The sequence below is a fragment of the Heterodontus francisci genome, unplaced genomic scaffold (genome assembly GCF_036365525.1).
Source record: "Heterodontus francisci isolate sHetFra1 unplaced genomic scaffold, sHetFra1.hap1 HAP1_SCAFFOLD_968, whole genome shotgun sequence".
NCBI classification, from domain to species: Eukaryota; Metazoa; Chordata; class Chondrichthyes; order Heterodontiformes; family Heterodontidae; genus Heterodontus; species Heterodontus francisci.
In genome coordinates this window covers 207,501-212,500 of record NW_027141120.1, presented here as the reverse complement: position 1 = coordinate 212,500, position 5,000 = coordinate 207,501, and positions in this window count along the sequence as shown.

The following is a 5,000-nucleotide window of genomic DNA, read 5'->3' as shown; positions in this document are numbered from 1 at the left end:
GAGTTGTCACTTCAACTTTTGGCCGCGGTTGGCTGCAATGAGTCTTGCCGGGCTTAATAGTCGGCGTGGGGGTGAATTTGCGAAGGTGGCCGTGTTTCGATGCATGTTTGCCGGCGTGTTTAGGAAGGTTGGGTGGGTGGGTGGGTGGTTGTGTGGGCGCCGTGGTCTGAGGGCACATCCTGTGGGATGTGGGAGGCGGGGGAAGGAGAGCGCCCTTGGTGCGTGGTGTCCTAGGCGATGCATTGCGGAAGGATGGGCGGGTGGGGCGGGCGTGTGGGTTCCCGACTTATCGGTGAACCATTTGCTACTGCGGGGCCAAAGCAAAAGGGAAAGCATAAGGGCGCAGGCTGCCCTCTGCGGGACAGGTCCGGCCCTGACGCGGTTTACGATTTCTCCGGTAAAGCACCTGTCGGGTGGCGACCGGAGGGTCTTTGCAGGGCCTGGATCTCCGAGCCCGTGGGACAGGCGGGAAAGGGTGGCGGCAGCCGGTTGAAGTCCCGACCCTGGGCAGCCTCCCGGTCTTACCTCCATAACTTCGGCGAGGAGGGTCCGATCCCCGCGCGGTCGACGGCAGGCGGTAGGGCTCGGAGGGGCGCGGCCTGGTCCGCGAGTGCCCCGGCGCCGCCCCTCTGCCCGTCCGAGGGACAGTAGGAAATGGCCATACCGCTTTCCGGCCGATTGCCGCCGGACGTCCCGGCCGCATTCGCTCGGTCTGCGCGGCCGGCGGTAGCCGGGGGCGAGGGGCATCGGGCGGTGGCGGAACCAGGGCCGGCCCGACCGCTGGGGGCCGCCCGGGCGACGTTTGAATCTGTCGGGTCGGACCGCCGAATCCCGCGGGGGATTTCGGGATCGAATCTGCGGGTGGAAATCGGCACCTCGTCCCGCTGTCCGGTTCCCCCCCCCGTCGACTGCAACGGGTTTCCGAGGCCCGTCGGTCAGGCGCGGTTCGCTCCGCAATCCGCCGGCCGATCGGCACCGGGCGGGGCTCTACGGAAAGAGGGGGGACCCTCCCGCGTCGAGTGCCGGCGCACCGACCCCGCAGGCTGACCGGGAAGGTGAAGACTCACCCCGCTGAATGCCCGGCCCCGGCTACCCTCCCGGCTCCGGGGCCATAACTTCGGGGAGGGAGGTCCGATCCCCGCGCGGTCGACGGCAGGCGGTAGGGCTCGGAGGGGCGCGGCCTGGTCCGCGAGTGCCCCGGCGCCGCCCCTCTGCCCGTCCGAGGGACAGTAGGAAATGGCCATACCGCTTTCCGGCCGATTGCCGCCGGACGTCCGGCCGCATTCCCTCGGTCGGCGCGGTCGGCGGTAGCCGGGGGCGAGGGGCATCGGGCGGTGGCGGAACCAGGCCGGCCCGACCGCTGGGGGCCGCCCGGGCGACGTTTTGAATCTGTCGGGTCGGACCGCCGAATCCCGCGGGATTTCGGGATCGAATCTGCGGGTGGAATCGGCACCTCGTCCCGCTGTCCGGTTCCCCCCCCGTCGACTGCAACGGGTTTCCGAGGGCCCGTCGGTCAGGCGCGGTTCGCTCCGCAATCCGCCGGCCGATCGGCACCGGCGGGGCTCTACGGAAAGAGGGGACCCTCCCGCGTCGAGTGCCGGCGCACCGACCCCGCAGGCTGACCGGGAAGGTGAAGACTCACACCCGCTGAATGCCCGGCCCCGGGAACCCTCCGGCGCCGGGGCCATAACTTCGGGGAGGAAGGTCCGAGCTCCGCGCGGTCGACGGCAGGTGAAAGGGGCCGGTGCGCCGCGGAAGGCGACAGCAGTCCCGTCAGGCTGCACCTCTGCTCGGGCGAACGGCGTCAGGAAAAGGGGAGAGCACTTCCCCACCGATAGCTCCGGAACGCCCGGACCCATTGGCCCGCGGCACCGGTGGCTGCTAGAGGGGCTCCGGCGCCGTCAGCCGGGGTACGTCCCAGGCCGGCCGGACGGCGGGCAGCCGGAGGCAACGGCCTGGAACGGAGCCAGACTTGAGTCGTTCCGTGCCGTGGGCAAAAGGCAGGGCTGCGGGTCAGCGCAGTTTGGCAAACCTAGCCGCAAGTGCGGGAAGGGCGGAGGAGCACACGGACGCCGCCTTCCCAAACTGAGCCCAAAGTGCCCAGGCATGCCCCCTTGATCTCGCCTAATCAGTGAGCCCAAAATAATTTCAGAGTGTGGAAACCTGATCCAAAAAGGTCGAAAAGAACGGCCAGAGATCAAGTCCGAAAGGGGAAATCAGTAACAAGCAAGCAGAGTAATCATTAACCAAAAAGCGCAAAATTATGTTAAAAGTGTGAAATCATTAACCAAAAAGTCGAAAATAATGTCCAGAGACCAAGTCCGAAAGTACAAATAATTAACCAGTAAGCAGAGTCATCATTAACCAAAAATCGCAAAGTAAGTAAAAAGTATGAAATCATTAACCAAAAATCGCAAAAGTAAGTAAAAAGTGTGAAATCATTAACCAAAAACTCGAAAATAATGTGCAGAGACTAAGTCCGAAAGGGCAAATGGTTAACCAGTAAGCAGAGTCATCATTACCAAAAATCGCAAAAGTAAGTAAAAAGTGTGAAATCATTAACCAAAATCGCAAAAGTAAGTAAAAAGTGTGAAATCATTAACCAAAAACTCGAAAATATTCTCCAGAGACTAAGTCCGAAAGGGCAAATGGTTAACCAGTAAGCAGAGTAATCATTAACCAAAAAGGGCAAAAGTAAGTAAAAAGTATGAAATCATTAACCAAAAAGCACAAAATTAAGTTAAAAGTGTGAAATCATTAACCAAAATGTCGAAAACAATGTCCAGAGACTAAGTCCGAAAGGCAAATGGTTAACCAGTAAGCAGAGTAATCATTAACCAAAAGGCGCAAAAGTAAGTAAAAAGTATGAAATCATTAACCAAAAAAGCGCAAAAATATGTTAAAAGTGTGAAATCATTAACCAAAAAGTCGAAAATAATGTGCAGAGACTAAGTCCGAAAGGGCAAATGGTTAACCAGTAAGCAGAGTAATCATTAACCAAAAGGCGCAAAAGGTAAGTAAAAAGTATGAAATCAGTAACCAAAAAGCGCAAAAATATGTTAAAAGTGTGAAATCATTAACCAAAAACTCGAAATAATGTGCAGAGACTAAGTCCGAAAGGGCAAATAATTAACCAGTAAGCAGAGTAATCATTAACCAAAAATCGCAAAAGTAAGTAAAAGTGTGAAATCATTAACCAAAAACTCGAAAATAATGTCCAGAGACCAAGTCCGAAAGGGCAAATGGTTAACCAGTAAGCAGAGTAATCATTAACCAAAAAGGGCAAAAGTAAGTAAAAAGTATGAAATCATTAACCAAAAAGCACAAAATTAAGTTAAAAGTGTGAAATCATTAACCAAAAAGTCGAAAATAATCTCCAGAGACTAAGTGCGAAAGGCAAATGGTTAACCAGTAAGCAGAGTCATCATTAACCAAAAATCGCAAAAGTAAGTAAAAAGTGTGAAATCATTAACCAAAAACCCGAAAATAATGTCCAGAGACTAAGTCCAAAAGGGCAAATGGTTAACCAGTAAGCAGAGTAATCATTAACCAAAAATCGCAAAAGTAAGTAAAAAGTGTGAAATCATTAACCAAAAACTCGAAATAATCTCCAGAGACTAAGTCCGAAAGGGCAAATGGTTAACCAGTAAGCAGAGTAATCATTAACCAAAAATCGCAAAAGTAAGTAAAAAGTGTGAAATCATTAACCAAAAACCCGAAAATAATGTCCAGAGACTAAGTCCGAAAGGGCAAATGGTTAACCAGTAAGCAGAGTAATCATTAACCAAAAATCGCAAAAGTAAGTAAAAAGTGTGAAATCATTAACCAAAAACTCGAAAATAATGTCCAGAGACTAAGTCCGAAAGGGCAAATGGTTAACCAGTAAGCAGAGTAATCATTAACCAAAAGGCGCAAAAGTAAGTAAAAAGTATGAAATCAGTAACCAAAAAGCGCAAAAATATGTTAAAAGTGTGAAATCATTAACCAAAAACTCGAAAATAATGTGCAGAGACTAAGTCCGAAAGGGCAAATAATTAACCAGTAAGCAGAGTAATCATTAACCAAAAAGCGCAAAAATATGTTAAAAGTGTGAAATCATTAACCAAAAACTCGAAAATAATGTCCAGAGACTAAGTCCGAAAGGGCAAATGGTTAACCAGTAAGCAGAGTAATCAGTAACCAAAAAGGGCAAAAGTAAGTAAAAAGTGTGAAATCATTAACCAAAAACCCAAAAATAATGTCCAGAGACTAAGTCCGAAAGGGCAAATGGTTAACCAGTAAGCAGAGTAATCATTAACCAAAAATCGCAAAAGTAAGTAAAAAGTATGAAATCATTAACCAAAAAGCACAAAATTAAGTTAAAAGTGTGAAATCATTAACCAAAATGTCGAAAACAATGTCCAGAGACTAAGTCCGAAAGGGCAAATGGTTAACCAGTAAGCAGAGTAATCATTAACCAAAAATCGCAAAATTAAGTTAAAAGTGTGAAATCATTAACCAAAATGTCGAAAACAATGTCCAGAGACTAAGTCCGAAAGGGCAAATGGTTAACCAGTAAGCAGAGTAATCATTAACCAAAAATCGCAAAAGTAAGTAAAAAGTGTGAAATCATTAACCAAAAACTCGAAAATAATGTCCAGAGACTAAGTCCGAAAGGGCAAATGGTTAACCAGTAAGCAGAGTAATCATTAACCAAAAGGCGCAAAAGTAAGTAAAAAGTATGAAATCATTAACCAAAAAGCGCAAAAATATGTTAAAAGTGTGAAATCATTAACCAAAAAGTCGAAAATAATGTGCAGAGACTAAGTCCGAAAGGGCAAATGGTTAACCAGTAAGCAGAGTAATCATTAACCAAAAAGCGCAAAAATATGTTAAAAGTGTGAAATCATTAACCAAAAACTCGAAAATAATGTCCAGAGACTAAGTCCGAAAGGGCAAATAATTAACCAGTAAGCAGAGTAATCATTAACCAAAAAGCGCAAAAGTAAGTAAAAAGTGTG